Source organism: Anabrus simplex, chromosome 1 (assembly GCF_040414725.1).
Source record: "Anabrus simplex isolate iqAnaSimp1 chromosome 1, ASM4041472v1, whole genome shotgun sequence".
In the NCBI taxonomy this organism is placed as follows: Eukaryota; Metazoa; Arthropoda; class Insecta; order Orthoptera; family Tettigoniidae; genus Anabrus; species Anabrus simplex.
In genome coordinates, this window is record NC_090265.1 from 212,928,188 (window position 1) to 212,949,697 (window position 21,510).

The 21,510-nt window shown below is 39.0% G+C and overlaps 1 protein-coding gene across 1 annotated transcript in view; it reads left to right on the forward strand.

The window, feature by feature from the left end:
- Positions 1 to 20,593: 20,593 nt before the first annotated feature.
- The window catches only part of LOC137503216 (uncharacterized), an 89,433-nt gene continuing 88,516 nt past the window's right edge, over positions 20,594 to 21,510 (forward strand). The window contains exon 1 of the mRNA XM_068230744.1: positions 20,594 to 20,697. The gene's annotated coding sequence lies outside the window, so the exon portion shown is untranslated. The remainder of the gene's footprint in view (positions 20,698 to 21,510) is intronic.

Sequence of the window (21,510 nt, forward strand, 5' to 3'; positions counted from 1 at the left end):
AAGGGTCAGATGACATTGTTGGGAAAGCATACAGATCATTACATGTCACAATGAGGCTACTTAAAGGATGCAACAAAGAATTAAAAGAAAAAAGTTACTTGAGTATGGTTCGTCCATTATTGGAATATGCAAACAGTGTTTGGGATCCTCACCAAGAATACCTAATAAAAGAAATAGATAGTGTGCAGAGGAAAGCAGCAAGATTTGTAACAGGGGATTTCAGGAGAAAGAGTAGTGTATCAGAAATGTTAAAGGAACTTGGGTGGGAAACTTTAAGTAAGAGAAGGGAGAAAACTAGACTTACAGGATTATATAGAGCCTATACAGGAGAAGAAGCATGGGGAGATATCCGTGAGAGGCTTCAGTTGGAAAATAATTATATCGGCAGGACTGACCACAAATATAAAATTAGAAGGAATTTTAGCAGAAGCGATTGGGGTAAATTTTCATTCATTGGGAAGGGTGTGAAGGAGTGGAACAGTTTACCAGGGGTAGTGTTTGATCCTTTTCCAAAATCTGTACAGATATTCAAGAAGAGAATAAACAGCAACAGAGAAAATAAATGAAGTGTTAGAGGGCATTCGACCGGTGCAGGTTATTGTAAAAAAAAAAAAAAAAATGTGTGTGAATAAATTAATTCCATCCCCTGGTCTAAGGAGTTTGGACAGCCAAAGTAGGGGACTGCCTGTAGGGGTGAAGTACAGTGGGGACTTCGAGGGCCCTGGGACCGCTACGGTAGCTGTGAAGGCCCTTCAGGAACTCTGAAAAGTGGTGGCAAAAGGGGCTCTGGTTAAGACGCAGCAGGTCGTTATGCTACTTAGGATCCAGAACGGGTAAAAAAAATAGTAAATAAATAAATGCAATGTAAATATTAATGTTATACCAGTTTTATAGTATCATTTGAAGCAATTCCACATACTGTATATCAGTTGACTATATTTGTAAGTAGTACAGGAGATATTATAATTAGAATTTTGTAAACAATATAAATTTATTAAGGATGAGCTGTGTGTTTAATAGAAAACATTGTTAGCGTAAATTGTATAATATTGTATTATAGGAAAAATTTTCTTCTCTTGTTAATTTAATATTTAGTGCTTGACAATAATGTATTTTAGTGTACCATTTGCCACCGAGGTAGACGCCTCATTTGCAAATAAAGAGATTTTGATTTGATTTGATTTTGAATTTTAGCCTCTAGGAAATCAATGATAGGTCTTAAGTCATTGTCTCGTTTTTGAGCTTGCCGTATGTACCTGAGTTTTCTTAAAAATTTATGATCCTCGGGAACTAGTTCAAGTTGGTTAACTTCCAGTACTTCCTCATTAGGATTACGGCTCAGACAGTCGGCCAGTAAATTACTTTTTCCAGAACAATACTCCAATTGGATGTTGAATTGTTGCACAAACATTGTCCATCGAAATACCCGTTCTGATGCCATAGTAGCCTTTAGCATGAAGGTTAGAGCTTTATGATCTGTTCTAATAATGATCGGAAATCCGTAGATGATTTTCTGCCAGTATTTTAATGCAAACACAGTGGATAACATTTCTATCTCAGTTACGGAATAATGCTTTTCATGATTTCGTAATTTCCGACTAACGAAGGCTAGGTAAGTTCTATTTTCTGGCTTCTCTCCGTCCTCCTGGAACAACACAGCCCCAATTCCGACTCCAGATGCATCCGTTTGTAGTATAAAGGGTTTTTCAAAATCAGGATATCCTAGCTTAACGTAATTCAACAGCATCTCTTTGGTCTTGGTAAATGCCAGGTCACACTCTTCATTCCATTTCCATCTGTTACTTTTTTTCAACAGATCTTGAAGTGGAGCTACTGTTTGGGTATAGTTTGGACAATGGCTCACAAAGAAGTTGGCCATGCCTAGGAACTGCCGTACTTGTTTGACACGGATCGGCCTTGGGAAGTTGCTAATAGCTTCGATTTTTACAGGGTTAGGCCTTATCCCTTTACCATCAATAATATGGCCTAAAAATAATATTTCAGACTGGCAGAAGCGCAATTTCTTTAGATTTATGTGGAACCCAGATTTTGAAAGATTGCTCAACAGCTTTTCTAGTTTAACAAGATGTTCTTCGAATGTTTCACTCGCCAGAAGCAGATTGTCAATATATTTAGTAGTAAAACTCTTGACTTTATCTGTAAGGCATCTGTCTAAGGCACGTATAAGAGCGGCTGCGGCGTTACAAATGCCGAAGGGCAACTTTCTAAAAACGTATGTTTGCTGGTCAACCATAAATCCAGTCAATAATCTTGACTTTTCTTCCAGAAGAATGTGGTAATACGAGGAGGTAAAATCCACTGATGTGAACAAGTTCATGCCACGGAATTTTCTAAGGACATCTTTAATTGCTGGCGCCTGGTCTCTTACTGGTATCAGTTTGCGGTTAACATCACGTGCATCCAAACATATTCTGAGAGATCCATCTGGTTTATGTACCACCACTAGAGCACTTATGAATGGTGTACTGGACTTCATGATAATCCCGTCTCTCTCCATTTCTGCAATATTTTTTCCTACACGAGAGTGAAATTTCTCAGGGATCGGATAAGGCTTCCTTTTAAACGGAGTCCAATCTGTGGCTAATAGAGAATATTTAAAGTCAGGGATCTGGCCTGGTTTATCATCAAACAGTGATTTATACTTTAACAATAACTCTCGGAGTCGGCCTCTCTCTTCTTCCGTTCCTAAAGCTTGGTTAACCTTATATTTTATGAGGTCATACGGGTGTGTTGCATCATCGCCCTCTTCTATGATATTATCCAGGGCCTGGTTTACCTCTTCTGTGGCCTCCTGGTCTTCGGATTCCCACGATGTCGAGGCGTTATTAATGTGAAACACACTCTGATCAGCTATATCGGCTGGATTAACCATGGCCGTTTCAAATGTTTCATCCAATCGAAAAAGAATCTGGTTGGAATTTAGATCAATATTGGCATGGTAAGATGTCAAAAAGTCAACTCCTAGAATGATGTTTAAGTTTATATTTGACATAGCCAAGAATACGTTCTGAAATTTAGTATTTCCGATTTCAACGTCCAACAGTGTCTGTAGTTTGCATGCCACAGTCTTATCCGGGATAATTCCTTTTATTTTAATGTGAGATACTGGTATAATCGGGATATCATGTCTGTCCTTTAAATCATTTAGGAAAGAAGTTGAGATGACACTAATTGTAGATCCAGTATCAACTAAACATTTCACTCTTATGCCACATACCCTAGCCAAAATTATAGGTAGTGTTTTTAGGTAGTTTGCGTTCGACTCCTGATTTTCTTCCAGTAGGTCATCTGATCTTGTCATCCAGGAATCTATCTGAACAACAATCCATTCCTGCGTTTCACCATTAATATAAGGGTTAGTGTCGAGACTATCTCCTACTAATTCAGGGTTTTTTTATGGCACCTTGATTGTACCCATCATCTTCAGGATGTCCTTTATCTTCCCTTTGCTTTGTTCTCTGGTACTCCAAGCTCTCCGCTCCAACAATATCAGGGTTAACGTCCTGATCATGTATAGCCCAATGCCATTTCTTACGCTCTTGGCTGGACTGCTAGAGTTCACGCAGATACTTCTCTCTCTCTTCCTCCCTCCAGTTTCTCTTCCGTCTCTCAGGTCTTCTATTCTCTGGCTCTCTTCTCCATCTGTCCCGGTTGTTCTCGTATGGTCTTCTTCGGACATTACGTCTGGAATAATTCCATTCTTCGTCATCTCGGCATCCTGGTCTCGGAGATCGGTCTCTGGGTGGTCTTCCTTCAACATTTCTACCCCAATTTCTCCCTTGGTTAACAATGTTCCTTTCTTCAGGTCTGGTGACATTGGCTTGGAACACTTGTTGTTCTTGACCGGGATTTTGCCTCTGTGGTTCTCTAGATGTCATGTCAAGTTGTCGTAATATGGCCTCAGCTTGAATTGCTGTTTGTACATTTGAAGCGATCATAATTCGTTGCGTCTCTGCTGGAAGTTGCCTGGTAATAACTTTTATTAACTCAGCTTCCGTTGGAGGCGTGTCTAGCTCCCGTAATTTACGTAGCTGGCTGGAGAAAAATTCAGAAAATCGTGTTGGTGTGGATAGGGCATACCTCTTAGCATACAACTCTGTCTTGAGGTTATGTTGAATGTCTGTGTTCCAATATTTTTCTAAGAAAGCCCTCTTGAATCCTTCAAAATCTTCGAACGAATATCGGAACGCTGTAAACCACGTCAATACAGAATTCTCCAGATATATTTCCGTCACTCGCAGTTGGCGCTCTTCAGGGATCTTATTGTCACGAAAATATTCCTGGCAAATAAGTTAATATGCGACGGACAGCTGATTCAGAAAGTGATGGAACCAACCAGAGGGAAAAATATCCTGGATGTGGTGCTGATAAAACCAGATGAGCTCTATAGGGAAACTGAAGTAATAGATGGTATTAGTGATCATGAAGCTGTTTTTGTGGTAGTTAAAAATAAATGCGATAGAAAGGAAGGTCTTAAAAGTAGGACTGTTAGGCAGTACCATATGGCTGATAAAGCAGGTATGAGGCAGTTTCTAAAAAGTAACTATGATCGGTGGAAAACGGTAAATAAAAATGTTAACAGACTCTGGGATGGGTTTAAAGAAATTGTTGAGGAATGCGAAAACAGGTTTGTACCTCTAAGGGTGGTAAGGAATGGTAAAGACCCACCTTATTATAATAGAGAAATAAAGAGACTAAGAAGGAGGTGCAGACTGGAAAGTAATAGAGTTAGAAATGGCTGTGGAAGTAAGGAGAAATTGAAGGAACTTACTAGAAAATTGAATCTAGCAAAGAAGGCAGCTAAGGATAACATGACCGGGCGAGTTGGCCGTGCGCTTAGAGGCGCGCGGCTGTGAGCTTGCATCCGGGAGATAGTAGGTTCGAATCCCACTATCGGCAGCCCTGAAAATGGTTTTCCGTGGTTTCCCATTTTCACACCAGGCAAATGCTGGGGCTGTACCTTAATTAAGGCCACGGCCGCTTCCTTCCAACTCCTAGGCCTTTCCTATCCCATCGTCGCCATAAGACCTATCTGTGTCGGTGCGACGTAAAGCCCATAGCAAAAAAAAAAAAAAAGGATAACATGATGGCAAGCATAATTGGCAGTCATAAAAATTTTAGTGAAAAATGGAAGGGTATGTATAGGTATTTTAAGGCAGAAACAGGTTCGAAGAAGGACATTCCAGGAATAATTAATGAACAAGGGGAGTGTGTATGTGAGGATCTTCAAAAGGCAGAAGTATTCAGTCAGCAGTATGTAAAGATTGTTGGTTACAAGGATAATGTCGAGATAGAGGAAGAGACTAAGGCCAAAGAAGTAATAAAATTTACATATCGTCCCCACTCTGGCAAACTAGCGAAACTGACAAACTAAGGAATCTGTAGTTCTGAAGTTCTGGTCAAGATTTTGTTATTTATATATTGTCTACCCTCTGACAAAGTCTCACATCTGCAGCTCGTTCTGTATGCCTAACACATAAAACCAATAATTAAATATAAAAATTGATTTGACATGAGTAATCACAACTTCTTTCAGCTCTCCTAACCTTTTGACAATTTGCAGATTCGTTAGTTTGCCAGAGCAGGGACGATATGATAACAATGACATTTACAATAAGATACAAAAGTTGAAAACTAGAAAAGCGGCTGGAATTGATCAGATTTCTGGGGATATACTAAAGACAATGGGTTGGAATATAGTACCATATCTGAAGTACTTATTTGATTATTGTTTGGTCGAAGGAGCTATACCAGATGAATGGAGAGTTGCTATAGTAGCCCCTGTGTATAAAGGAAAGGGTGATAGACATAAAGCTGAAAATTACAGGCCAGTAAGTTTGACATGCATTGTATGTAAGCTTTGGGAAGGCATTCTTTCTGATTATATTAGACATGTTTGTGAAATTAATAACTGGTTCGATAGAAGGCAATTCGGTTTTTAGGAAAGGTTATTCCACTGAAGCTCAACTTGTAGGATTCCAGCAAGATATAGGAGATATCTTGGATTCTGGAGTTCAAATGGACTGTATCACGATTGACATGTCTAAAGCATTTGGTAGGGTGGATCATGGTAGACTACTGGCAAAAATGAGTGCAATTGGACTAGACAAAAGAGTGACTGAATGGGTTGCTATATTTCTAGAAAATAGATCTCAGAGAGTTAGAGTAGGTGAAGCTTTGTCTGACCCTGTAATAGTTGAGAGGGGAGTTCCTCAGGGCAGTGTTATTGGACCTTTATGTTTTCTTATATATTATAAATGATATGAGTAAAGGAGTGGAAGCGGAGGTAAGGCTTTTTGCGGATGATGTTATTCTCTATAGAGTGATAAATAAGTTACAAGATTGTGAGCAACTGCAACGTGACCTCGAAAATGTTGTGAGATGGACAGCAGGCAATGGTATGTTGATAAACGGGGCTAAAAGTCAGGTTGTGAGTTTCACAAATAGGAAAAGTCCTCTCAGTTTTAATTACTGCATTGATGGGGTGAAAGTTCCTTTTGGGGATCATTGTAAGTATCTAGGTGTTAATATAAGGAAAAATCTTCACTGGGGTAATCACATAAATGGGATTGTAAATAAAGGGTACCGATCTCTGCACATGGTTATGAGGGTGTTTAGGGGTTGTAGTAAGGATGTAAAGGAGAGTGCATATAAGTCTCTGGTAAGACCCCAACTAGAGTATGGTTCCAGTGTATAGGACCCTCACCAGGATTACCTGATTCAAGAACTGGAAAAAATCCAAAGAAAAGCAGCTCGATTTGTTCTGGGTGATTTCCGACAAAAGAGTAGCGGTACAAAAATGTTGCAATATTTGGGTTGGGAAGAATTGAGAGAAAGAAGAAGAGCTGCTCGACTAAGTGGTATGTATTGACATTACATGTAATAAATATCATTTTTGGTCCGTATTGATGATATTAGATTGAAATAATAACATTAAGTTATTTATTAGACCACCTAATCAATACAAAATCATCTTGGATGATTTACATAAATTTGTTAGCTAATAGTGGGACATGTTTCGCCTTCCCTGAAGGCATCATCAGCCATAGTCTTAACCTTAAATTAAAAATAAGCTTCTAAATAACATGTAGTAATGAAATGAATTTTAAAATCTTGAAGAGATTTGAAGTAAATTAACATTAAAATAACAATGATGGTTTGAAAATACAATGTGATGAGATACAATAGTGGAAGTATTAACAAAATTAACATTAGAAGGCTGCTAAAATAAGTACAATGGATAAAACTTAATGTTATTATTTCAATCTAAGTGGTATGTTCCGAGCTGTCAGCGGAGAGATGGCGTGGAATGACATTAGTAGACAAATAGGTTTGAATGGCGTTTATAAAAGTAGGAAAGATCACAATATGAAGATAAAGTTGGAATTCAAGAGGACAAACTGGGGCAAATATTCATTTATAGGAAGGGGAGTTAGGGATTGGAATAACTTACCAAGGGAGATGTTCAATACATTTCCAATTTCTTTGAAATCATTTCGGAAAAGGCTAGGAAAACAACAGATAGGGAATCTGCCACTTGGGCGACTGCCCTAAATGCAGATCAGTATTGATTGATTGATTGATTGAAGCTCCTGGGAGTTACCCCTTTCACGCTATTAAATTTTTTTGGATGGTCTTCCTGCAATCGAATTATGTTTACTATCTGCGTTTGACCTGATGTATTTAGCTGACTTGCTCCTCCGCTATTATATCCTGGAGCTGGATTGGTGACATTTACATGGTTATTGGTAGTCATTCGGTCGTCATGCTTCGGAGTTGAATATAGGATTTCTCCGGACACCTTCTTCTCTAATTTACCTTGCCTCTCTAACAAAGTGTTGGTCACAATATTATGGCTTTCGCCCTGCAACTTAAGCAACTGTAACTCTTTAGTGAGTTCCTGGATTCCATTCTTTAGTTCTTGTTTATATGATTCCAAACTAGCTTTGACCTCTCCTATTTCTTTATCTATTGAGGTTTTCATAGTTTTTAAACTCTGTTGTGTCTCCTCAATCGTTTCGTAAAAATATTCAAGTCGCTCTGAGTTGGTGACTTGGGCTACCTTTATTTCAGCAATAACGCCCTTTTCCACTTGTTTCACGGTTTCAAAAATTTGTGTGAATTTTCTAGCCCACGCGGCTCTGGTTGCTGTTAAGTCCTGGGCATTATCATAGATTTTCTCCTCAATTGCTTGAAATTTATCTTGCACCTCGTCCTTATACTTGCCTAATCCGTGCAATATTCCAGTTTGTACTTTAGCTAGCCTCTCACTAAATTCGTTGGACATAGCTGACACGGAGTTATCGATTCCGGCCTGGATTTCTCCCTTTAAATTAAAAAAATTTTGCTTCACGGATACCAATTCACTTTGAACTGAAGCTAACTTCACGTTAAATAATTTAACATCCATGTGCAACTTTTCAATATTTTCTTCTGTCTTGATTTGAATTTCCTCAATAGTGTCTTTGAGTTCCCGTTTTAACTTGTTCCGATTTTCAGTAAGTTCATCCTTAAGTTCCTGTTTTAACTTATTCTGATTTTCGGTAAGTTCATCCTTAAGTTCCTGTTTTAATAACTCACTATTTTCACTAAGTTTTTGCTCTAATTTAGTTTGGTTCTCATTCATTTCCCGTTTAAAATTATTTTGTAAGTCTGACACTACTCCGTCTAGGAGTCTGCGTAAATCCTCCATTGTTATAGTGCTCATTTTCCTTTGAAATAAACGGCAATTCAGACATGGGAGGACTAAGTTCGATGGCCACGTACCAGAATCCAATTCATCAGTCACAAGTGGATTGAAGTCACAGCCTTCAGAGAAGATTAATTTCGCAAAATACAATCCTACAGCCTAAGTCCAAATTATGTGGAAAATAGCCGCTTAAAAAAAAATTTGACAACTATCATCCAGATTTTGTTTATAATTAAACAACAAGGCCCTTCCTAAACGTTAACATGAGTGTAGTTCGCCACAAAATTTTGGGCTAATAAATGTCTCAAAAATAACCTGGAAAATTTTTTATTTGTCGCCGCATCTTGTTTTTGTCCAAATTCTGGACTACAAGATCGAGTCCTTTTATTGGTACAGCCAATAAATCGGGCCTAACCACATTGGCCGCCAAATCTAAAGCTGCCCCCATCATGCCGGGCTCAGCTCGCTGGTGAGCGAGAGTCTCAGAGGTAGACCATTCGCTTATCGGCTGTGCAGAAAATTTTAAAGGCAGGAATAGATGAAGGACTAGCGACAAATGAAAAGAAGCTAAAATAGGTTTATACATTTATTAAAAAATATCACTCTTCCAATAAACAATTAAATTTACAAAATCTGGGACTAATTCTTGAAAATCTCTTCTCCTCGTGCTATCGTCTATAAGGAATCTTGATCAAATTAAAGCTCAACGAATGTTCTTGTCTGTAATAATAATAATAGGGATCATTAATTTACTATAAACTGGATTGAAAATCAAAATACTATCTGGTATCACTCTCTCTAATAATGATAATTAAATTGCTTAAATTAAAATATTCCATCTGGATCTCACTTAATTCTACAAGAAAATGATCATTTTCTTTCCCTTATTAAAATTATTGAAAAATGTTTAATTCAAGAAATTGTGGTTAATAAGTCTTCCTTAGACTTTGCCTTCATCAATCCATTCATTTTTATAATTATTAAGTGACTGAACTTCCCATAAGTAATTCTTATTTGATCTCATATCAACCTAAACGTTACTCGCTGTTATGCAATAAGTGACTGTACAATAACTAAAAATTCAGCCTCGTGACATCAATCCACGGACGTTGCCTTCTCTTATTCAATTTATTTTAGTGAATTAGATCCTAATCTACCTTAAATTATAATAAAATCTTCTAAAGATTCATAATTCATCAAATCACAGACACGCAAAAATAACGTAATTCGGTCAAAATTTGACGCGCACAGTGGACAACATCATCATAAAACCATTCAAGAAAATTCACAAAACACAGAATATAATCAAATCACACATCACACATTCACACATAGGTACACGACAATATTACAATATTATTTACACGAACACTAACCCATTATTATTAAATTTTGGATTTATTCCAAATTAGGGAAATCATTCTCTAGATGACAATATCATGTATATTGCAGGTATCGATCTAGGACGTGATAGAGTTGAGGTTATCACTTTTATGCAGAAATTAATTATACAACGATGTTCAAGGGAATCCTTTAAATAGAAATCACTCAAAATAAGCAAGTAAAATACCTACAGCACAGGTCAAAATATTAGAATACGCGCTTACGGTACATGAGTTGCGGCATTTATTCTTATTCTCCTACTATATCGTGGCTCTCGATTAATCTGCACTCAAGCTCGAAGAAATCATGTCCAGTGACACATTTCTTCCAAAAATGACTCTAATGAATGCATAAATTATCACACAAAATATAATGTCCATCTGCAAGTCATAATCAAATTAATAGCACAGTAAAATATACGTATAATTCATCATTACTCCGTCCGGAGGATGCCATGTTCCAGGCCTACTTTACATAAAGTGAGCACACGATAATTCTTTCCAAGAACAAACCAACATTAAACCCATGACCTTATTCAAATTTTAGCCCGTAATTAGGTTTAATTATTTTTACTCATTATTATTATTATATTTATTGACCGTGCCTAATCACACTTGCAAAGCTATCGTACGAAATTATTCAGATGACTCTAAACGAACTAAAGTCCACAGAAATGTCGTATAATCATAGAATGAAATTTGACACTTAGAAAAACACTAGAACACTGTCCTAATCTGTCTCAATTAATTTTCAAACTATTTCAAAATCATTCAAGATTAACGCGGAGGTCATTTACTTTTATTTCTCCTGCCGTCTTAAATTTTTAGGACAGTTGAGGTCTCTCTCGATGACATTCACTCTTATCTCTAACTAATAGATCCGAATACACATTCATTCCAGAGCACAAACTACCTCCCACCGAGGAAAGAAGAATGAAAAGTCAAACTACTGCTAAACTAATAGAAAATCTAAATGAATAAGGTAAGGCTACGTTTTACAAACATTTTACAGAAAGATAGAAAGATGAATTCTTAAAGAATACTCATGTGGCTGGTGTTAACTGGATTCTGGCTGATGACCTAGTACGTGGTCACATCACCTTCCATCGAACAAAGTCTTGCCCATGTCCGACGCCTTACATAATTAGTGACTCATGGAGGAGATGAAGGTGCACAGGAAACAGTAGGATTCATCTTGGAAAGGGTTAGCCATCTTGAAGCGAGCTCGAACCAACGACCTTCCTTCTTCTGAGTTTCATTTAAACATAAGAGTTTCTTCTGAGTTCTCGTAGAAAAGCTGAAACTAATAAAAGTCTTAGCAATAGTCCAGGATACACACGCGATGTTTAATAATTTGGGGCACTTATCTTATGACAGTCATAAATAAATCGTAGAGAAGTTTTTCAAATGCCTGAATTGCAGTTTATTCAGTCCTCAGTGCCTTCTCTAATGCAAAGTCTCCCAGTAAAGCAAACGACGTCCAGTCTCGACCGTAGCTGCATTCAGAGTAACGCTCAAATCAAGTGTTTAAAAGTAAAAACCCTCTACAAAATTTCCTTTGGAATTACCATAAATTCACTGTCTTAAGACGGAGGTGTGCCTCTTGATTATATCTGATTGGTGGATCTGTTGCATTCCTGTGAAGGTTGTCATTTTTATTGGCTGCCCTAGTTTCACGTCACACGACCTTGCAATTATCGATCGATTATAATCACGCTGCCCGCCCGATCACGTGGCACCCAAACACATGCGTCTGAAGGACACCTAACAGGAATTTCACCCTGCTTCCTCGTTCTCTTGGTAGGTTGCGACAACTGGTTCGCAGGCGGCTTGTTCACGCTAGCACGGGAGTGTAAAATCTCACCCTCCTGGCGATTGAAATAATGTTTCAACTCACTGATGAAATAAATCATTCTCCCTTAATAAATTATATCCACTTTTGAAGGGGACAATAGTAAGCACTGAGGAGAGCTATATGGAGATAGTTTTCTGACTTATTTGTTTCCTTTCCCGGTTTAGGAATTGCTATTATTTTTGTTTCTTTTAGCTCTTTAGGAATGCGACCAGTCTTCAGAATATCACTAAAGAACCCTGCTAACCATAGTTTGGCATATGGACCAGTATTCAGTAGGAATTTATTATGTATACCATCAAACCCACAGGCTTTCCCAGGCTTTATCTTCAGAAGTTATTTATCTTGCAGTTCTACCCTTTCCATATATGCGGTTTAATCTACTCTAGATATAGCGTGATAGGTTGAAGCCTTCAAGGTCTGCAGAAGTGTTAACTGATAACGTATCCACAAAGGCGCACATGAGATGATGTCAGTTGGTAAAATTATTTTATTTACACGTATTTACAAATTATACACAAAACCTTAATCACGGTTGTCAAAAACAAAACATTCACATCACAAACCGCCATTTAAGGACAACTGCCAATCGCTGCACATCAGGATGACAACATTAAAACACAAATAAAACAGTTGACGGCTTAAAAGCATGCTGTCCACATGGTCACAAGTATAAACTTGCTACGCTGCGACTCTTCAACCAATAACTTTCAACCCCTCACTTAACAGTAACTCTCAATAACTAATTTCTGATGACTCACTTGTCACCGTCAAGATCGTCTCCTTATATATGTGCCTCGCCAGACTTCTAGAAAGTTACATTTCAAAATATATCTTTATGAAAATTCTAGAGTGCCCAACACATAGAATACAATGTGCAGAATATTTTCAATCATTCTAGTGCCTATTGCCATTCCAGAAGTTACAGTGTGTTTCACAATTAAGGATTACAATGTTCATGTACAGGTAAGAATAAATTATAATATTAATTTACAGGTATTTACATTAACTGAAGTGATATAAATGTTTATATACAGTGCCTGTTGCATGACATAACCTCAAAAACAACATGATCATATCGCATGATGTAATAATAATAATAATAATAATAATAATAATAATAATAATAATAATAATTCGAGCTTGATATCTGCATTAGTTACCCATGGGTGAGAGAATATTGTTTTCAAGTTATACCTGTTCATCACACTTGCGTCACTGACAATGAATTTGTTGTGTCATTTTCTTGCATGATGCTGCTGTACAAGTACCACGTACCAGGCAATTTTTCTGACTGAAATAAAAAATAAAAACTATACTATTTTTAACAAATACACTGACTGACAGAGCAAATGCAACACCAAGAAGGAGTGGTTCGAAAGGGATAAGTTGGGGAAAAAACAGAGACGGCACGGACGAATAATTGATGTTTATTTCAAACCGATATGCAGGTTACACAATGCGCACGGCATTGACTCAGTAGGATGTAGGACCACCGCGAGCGGCGATGCACGCAGAAACACGTCGAGGTACAGAGTCAATAAGAGTGCGGATGGTGTCCTGAGGGATGGTTCTCCATTCTCTGTCAACCATTTGCCACAGATGGTCGTCCGTACGAGGCTGGGGCAGAGTTTGCAAACGGCGTCCAATGAGATCCCACACGTGTTCGATTGGTAAGAGATTCGGAGAGTACGCTGGCCACGGAAGCATCTGTACACCTCGTAGAGCCTGTTGGGAGATGCGAGCAGTGTGTGGGCGGGCATTATCCTGCTGAAACAGAGCATTGGGCAGCCCCTGAAGGTACGGGAGTACCACCGGCCGCAGCACATGCTGCACGTAGCGTTGGGCATTTAACGTGCCTTGAATACGCACTAGAGGTGACGTGGAATCATACGCAATAGCGCCCCAAACCATGATGCCGCGTTGTCTAGCGGTAGGGCGCTCCACAGTTACTGCCGGATTTGACCTTTCTCCACGCCGACGCCACACTCGTCTGCGGTGACTATCACTGACAGAACAGAAGCGTGACTCATCGGAGAACACGACGTTCCGCCATTCCCTCATCCAAGTCGCTCTAGCCCGGCACCATGCCAGGCGTGCACGTCTATGCTGTGGAGTCAATGGTAGTCTTCTGAGCGGGCGCCGGGAGTGCAGGCCTCCTTCAACCAATCGACGGGAAATTGTTCTGGTCGATATTTGAACAGCCAGGGTGTCTTGCACATGCTGAAGAATGGCGGTTGACGTGGCGTGCGGGGCTGCCACCGCTTGGTGGCGGATGCGCCGATCCTCGCGTGCTGACGTCACTCGGGCTGCGCCTGGACCCCTCGCACGTGCCACATGTCCCTGCGCCAACCATCTTCGCCACAGGCGCTGCACCTTGGACACATCCCTATGGGTATCGGCTGCGATTTGACGAAGCGACCAACCTGCCCTTCTGAGCCCGATCACCATACCCCTCGTAAAGTCGTCTGTCTGCTGGAAATGCCTCCGTTGACGGCGGCCTGGCATTCTTAGCTATACACGTGTCCTGTGGCACACGACAACACGTTCTACAATGACTGTCGGCTGAGAAATCACGGTACGAAGTGGGCCATTCGCCAACGCCGTGTCCCATTTATCGTTTGCTACGTGCGCAGCACAGCGGCGCATTTCACATCATGAGCATACTTCAGTGACGTCAGTCTACCCTGCAATTGGCATAAAGTTCTGACCACTCCTTCTTGGTGTTGCATTTGCTCTGTCAGTCAGTGTATTATAGGATAACTTATAGTTCTGCCATAGATTTGAACACAGAACATATTGTAATGGTTATAGCGTCCGCCATGCCAACTTGCTACTGGTCAAGCTCGTCACCCATCGCCCCACCCCCCTTACACTCGACCACGCCAATCGCGAGCAACACTTAAGCGCTGGGCCGACCCTTCTCTCTTCTATCCGTGGTCGCGCCGCATGGGACGACGGAAGTTACTCGTGTATTAATCTGGAGTCTCCTATCTTGCGAGATTCCTGGAGCCATCGAACATCCGGACGATTCTAGAAGGGCCAGTGCAGGCATATAAGAGAGGAACGACCTGCCTGCAGTTAGTGAGAGTTAGGCGGAGTGAGTGTGTGAGAGCGAGATTGAGTTCGCTGGTGTGAGTTAGCGAAGAGCGCAGGCAGTGGTAGGCTGGGCTGAGGTGTCAGCCTGATGGAGTATCTGCCTGTTGGAGCCGAGGACTCGTTCCTGTTTTGTTGACGTCGTGCATGTGTATCTCTTGGGGCCGGCTGCTGGAGGAGAACCTTGGGTGTTCTGGAGTAGCGCGAAGGGAACACTGGGTGCCGACATGTGAAGACTGCGGAGTTTGATGGATTGAGTGAACAGCGGATACTATCCCGACCTGTGAGACTGTCGTGTAGGCTGTGGACCGTGACAGCGCTAACGAGTGTGACTGAGTGGCTGAGTGAGTGTAGTGTAAATAATCGATGACTCTGTGTGTGTGTATGTGTGTGTGTGTGTGTGTGTGTGTGTGTGTGTGTGTGTGTGTGTGTGTGTGTGTCACTGTAGATGGAACATAAGAGAAACTAAGAGAGAGAGCGCGCGAACCGTGTTAAGTGTGTAACTGTGTGCTTGTGTAACTTGTAGCTCGGCTATCATGTGTGTGTAAATTTGTAATTGTAGGGCTTAGTTAATAAATCTTAGAAATAGGACGCTACCAGGTTCTGTACTCATTTATTCATTTATTTACCCCGCCAACACGTTACAATATTAAAACGGAGTTAGAAGCTTACTTCTTCATTTGTAAATTCAGGACCCTCCCACTGATTAGCAAGTTGCAGCAGTTTGTCAGAGCACTCAAACTGCAAAAAGCTTGTCCTTTCAAGCAGGCACCCAACAGTGTTGTGATGGAACATATTTCATTCTCTCTGATGCTTTTGTACCACATATTAATTGCATCCAGCAATGATCGTCTTACTGTCACAATATGGATCCACTGTGTGATGGCTTCTGAAGATGAGGTATGACACTGTTCACAATGGAGATTGTCCTGGACACTGTCACTGTAGAGGAACTTAGACCAGTGTTATGATCTTAGGGTATTGCTCGATCAAAAATGTTCAATGCATCGATCGATAAATCAATACGTTTTCACTACTATACTGTAACTATTACTGGAAGGATGAGATAAGCGGATGCAAATACAATGGCTTTCTTATTTTCTTGAAGTCTTTTTAGCATACAAACAGTTAAATACCATCATGCAGGTTTATCTTGAATCATATGGTGTTGTGGTAGAGAAATATGTTTCTGTGCCGCTTTAAGAATCTTTGTGGATTTTGAGGAATGTTTTAAACTTCCTACTAATTTTTTTACATAATGCAATGAGATTCACAACATTCTTTGAACTGAAATTCCCTCTTTCATAACAAGTTGTAGTGTATGAGCTACACATGGCAAATGGGGAAATTTTCCCAAAGATATGGCACTTACATTACGACCGTTGTTATGCATACATTTCTAATGTCTTCTTCAGGAAATTTGCAATATTTTCACCTGTGTGTCTCACTTCTTCAAATGGTATCACTTCAATGCATATATGCTGAAATTTGTAGTCCTGGTCTACGTATTTAAGTAGTTTGCTGTTGATATCTGCAAATTCGTTGTAAAAGCTATGCTATCTGCGTTTTGGAGCTCATCTTTTACTCTTATTACTTACTGATACAGTTCTGGGAGGATGTCATTTGATATGTGCTTATGAGTAGGCATAATATATCTATGTTCAAGGTTATAATCAGTATAAAATATCAAAACCATCTTATTAACAATGCTGATGGTGATACTTATTATAATCATTATAGGTTCGAGTTGCTGATCAACTGCTTACCCCTTGATGCCGACCTTCATTCGCCATCTAGACCTTATATTCTTCACATGCTGTTGACCTTCATGTGTGGAAGACTCCTGTAGGCTTAACTTAATTTTGTTCTAGCAAGTAGCGTGCTATATCTTTGAAGATGAAGATCTCTACTTCCCTTCCTACTATGTATGAATCAGCTCAAATCAGTGTTTCTTTTTTTTTTTTTTTTTTTTTTTTTTTTCCTATGTAGTTTGAAACAGTCTGACCTCTTTCTGCTTGAGAGCATATAGATTAAATTTCTGCTGCATTCTAAAGGATGTACCGGTATATATCACCACACAAAGTTTCCTTACGTAGATTGATAGTATAAATCACCATCTTTCCAGTAATGTGCATGTTCACATGATCTAGTGTGGCTTCATATAATTCTTTCCACACCTTGAAATCTCTTAAGACTCTTAATTGCTTGGCCTGCTGTTACTTTGAAACACTATATTGCGTGGTGCGAAATGGCGTACTGTGAATGAAAGTGAAGTAATTTGAATAAATCAGATGAGAACAGCACTACACCAGAATGAACTGATGAAAAAAAAGTGTCATACATAATGAATTGCATTTTTTATCTGTACTGACAATCACAAATTAAAGTGAGAAAAGGGTCCACCTATTCAATACATTTAAACTACATAATTATGTTTTATTCATTAATGGGACTAGTTTCAACCTGCATATTGTGAGGTCATCCTCAGCCATAACATAAGAGCAAGATTAGAACAATATCAAAAGTATCTAAAGCACACATGAGAGTATGTCCTGCATTTATGTTGTCATAAAAGCAATAAATCATATATATATATATACCTTGGATTCTCACAATGTTTTCATGATGTCATTGCAAATTTGAAATGAGGGTTATTGTGATAGTTGAGTCCCTCATTAAGAATTAACAATTAATAAAAACATACATGAACGTTGGAATAATACATCTAAAACTGATGGAAAACACATTAAAACTTGAATTTCTGTCAAATAAACATTCTGAAATTAAAACATTGTCCTTGCATGCTTTCTGATTCTGGTAGTAGAAGAGTAAGTTCACTGAAGAGTAATTAATCAGAATTTACTTGTTTTTTTGACGTAGCTGAGGGAGACTTCTACAATGTGGATCATTGGACTGTTTGGTCTGGTAGAAAAAATCTTTGATTATCAAATAGATCGAGTGCGAAGTAGAATGTCTGAAAGAGAAAAGATAATAAATCGATTTGAAAAGGAACTAGTGTTGGAGGAGACAAAGTAGATAATGGAGAAACAAAACGTAAAGCTGCATGAGACTTGCCCCCTGATGTATAGTATCTAGTGTGTCAATAAGCCACGGAAGCTTGTGCCAGACTGAAAGCTTTTCAAATCAGTTTATTATCTTTTCTCTTTCAGACATCTACTTCACACGTTTTTAGCCTTTCTTCCCAAACATTTTAGGCCTTGGTGTCTCACCCTTGAAATTTGTGTCTTTTGGGAACCTATTCCAATTCTATTTAATTTTATGTACTGTGCGACTAATGTTGCTTAATGTATCAATGTTTCGTCTGTCCGTGGAGTACTTCTATTGTTTTAATTTGATGTAAGTCGCGATTTTCCTGTTGTCTATGGGTCCACCTCAGGGTTGCCTGAGAGCGAGGCTGATCTTAGGCTCACTCGCTGTACTACCTGCTTCTGCTGCTGCTAGCGATGGAGCGTGCTCTTAGGTCATTGTCGGCAACCATGATGTGTGGAAGCCTTGCACGGTTGCTCTTCGTAAGGGCATTTACCCATCACAATGTGCCTCCGTGATATGCATTGGATACGGGCTAAGGCCCTGATGTGTATTGTCTTTAAATTTTAACCATAATATTATTACCTCGAGTGGACGCCTGTTTTCATACGACTTATTTCTGTGCCAGGACTATGTAACAATATTTTTACTGACGCCATGGAGTAGCTTTCTTCGCATGGACAAATGTAAGTCTCGCTACAAGATTTTTATATTCTACCTTTTCCTTCTGGAGTTGGATTTCATCGTCTCTAAAATTCTAACTAAATTTGTGGATCTCCAAGTATTCTACGATTACTTTTCTGGCCGACCTCCATTTGAAGTGAACTTAAAATTTAACAACATATATTTAAAAAAAAAAAACCTTTCGGCTTGTTGATTGTACTTCTTAATTCAATTATGTGTGCAAGATAATTTATTTTTTGTTGGCTGATGGTTTTAAGGTTTATAGATTAATTTTTCTTGGTTTAAGTTAGAGAAGTTTAAAAGGTATTTAACTCTGACTGTAACAGTCTCTCTCTCAAATGTTTGAGATGGTGAGATTATCTCCGTGGATCGGAATCGGTTTCTGCTTTAATTTGATCTTTTCTGTCCACCCTTCCTTTGAGTGAAATTTTCTTTTTTTTTAAACTTACGCTTGGGTATCGCTATTTCTTGTTTACTTTACCATGGCAACCGTTGCCAATGGGAATTATCGTTCAGGTAATAATTAAGGTTTCTGGGGATCGATTGAAAACTGATTGAACTGGTGACGAGCGTGTCTTTACGTTGGGAGCTGCTTACTCCTTATATTATTTATTGATTCATGATTTAATTGGTGGTTGATTTCCTTGGAGGATTGTGGTGCCTTGCGCCTTATGCTGATCTGGTTTTACGTGTGGTGCCTGAGTTGTGATTTGAGCTGCTTGCTTTTATAATATTTTATTTTATTCTAAAGTCTTGCTGGGGAATTTACTTTCTTAATGCTATCTTGTTCTGCCTTTTCCTTGTGTGGCGTATGTTTGGAGTAGTTCCCCGTTTCATGTCATTTTATTTTGGGAGCGCCTTTTGGTTTTGATGTATGCTTTCTATGCATGTTATTAATTTCTAGCTGGGCTCCCGTGATCCGGTTCAGGAGAGTATCTCGCGGCCTCACTCCAACATATATTCACTTGATGTAAAAGTAATTTTTCCTACAGAGAGAGTTTTTAAAAATCTTTTATATTCAACTAATATCTTGTAAGAATAAGGGAATTATTCGAGCTCCTCTGGTGAGCAGTCAAATTAGTCCACGGACATTAGTACAAATAATTAACCTGTAACTCATAGCTTTCAAGTTTTCATTTCATTTATTTCTTCGTTTAGAGGGTGTCCTTCATTTTAAAGGTATATTTGTTACTTTTATTTAGCTAATCAATTATTCACTGTTACTTTTTTAAAGTCTATTTTACTAACCAGTTTAGCACTTAGGTAAATAATATTGAAGGTGCACCTTTCCATTTAACGAGCTCTTCTTAAATGTCATGTGTTAACATTGGTTTGAGTAATTAAACATTTAGTTCTTTCAAGTAAAATCTTTGGGTTTTCTTTCATGTTTTCTGCTATTTACTACCGTGAAAACCTCTAGGTTATGATCCAAGTTGCCTCTGTTTCAATGGACCGTTACTGTTTTTTGGTGAGTATTGGCCTTTTATTTTAATGTTTTTCTTGGATTGTGCTATCTCATGTCCTTGTTTACTTGGACCAGTAATTGCCGGTATGGCTGGTACAGTAATTGGTAGCATCCCACGGTTATTGTAATTTATGTATCGGTAGTCCATCTAAATTCTTTTGCTGGCACGGTGGTAAATGGCTGAAGTATTGAAGGAGGGACCTGTAGAACAAAAAGAGAATGATGTAGGATATTATTGTAAAAGGAATGCAATCATCTTGTTAAAACTAGTTGAATTTTGTTTCATGTTAATATCACCTTGGAGTTCCGTGTTGTTCGTCTTCGCGCTGTTGGTGACTGTTTCGGGTCATGGGTATGAGGTTGTAGTCTTCTATCAGCTGATATGTACTGGTGTGCGCTGCTGTCCTGCCTTGCTGTTTTCAGGTGCCCTGTATTTATCCTTTCTTTTCATCATAGATTGGTGAGTCCTGCATGTTTTCTATCATTGAAATCTTATGTATTTGTGTTGAAAAGTGAAATTTTGGAGATTATTGATATTTCGGTACGAATCGATTGGGTTTGAGCCATGAGTGTACCATGATTTGCGGTGTGCTCAGTGTACTTCGTGTGTGTTATCTGCATTGATATTTTTATTACCTGGTGGTATGAAAGGTCGACTATTTCGGTGTGAACTAGTTTTATTTCTACTTGGTGAGCTTAATTAATAATCGATTTTCATGTGAAATTCATTTAGATTTTTGAATGTAATATGTGATTATGAGTGATAGTTTGTGCTCTGAGAACATACTATTGTGTTATCTGCCCTGGCCTGATGTTTAAGTTCTTTTTTTTTTTTTGTTATTTGCTTTACGTCGCACCGACACAGATAGGTCTTATGGTGACGATGGGACAGGGAAGGGCTAGGAGTGGGAAGGAAGCGGCCGTGGCCTTAATTAAGGTACAGCCCCAGCATTTGCCTGGTGTGAAAATGGGAAACCACGGAAAACCATCTTCAGGGCTGCCGACAGTGGGGTTCGAACCCACGATCTCCCGAATACTGGATACTGGCCGCAATTAAGCGACTCCAGCTATCGAGCACGGTGATGTTTTAGTTCTCAGACTTCACATAATTATCATCATTCCTTGCGTGTGTACCTTGGCGGCGCATGTATTGGCATATTATATGTGAAGGTACTATTTCTAATGTTGTTTTTCTGCGTTGTATCTTGTGTGTGAATTTACCTATACGTAACCTAACCTTAGAGGTGACCATCGTGTGTTTCCATGTGTGAGC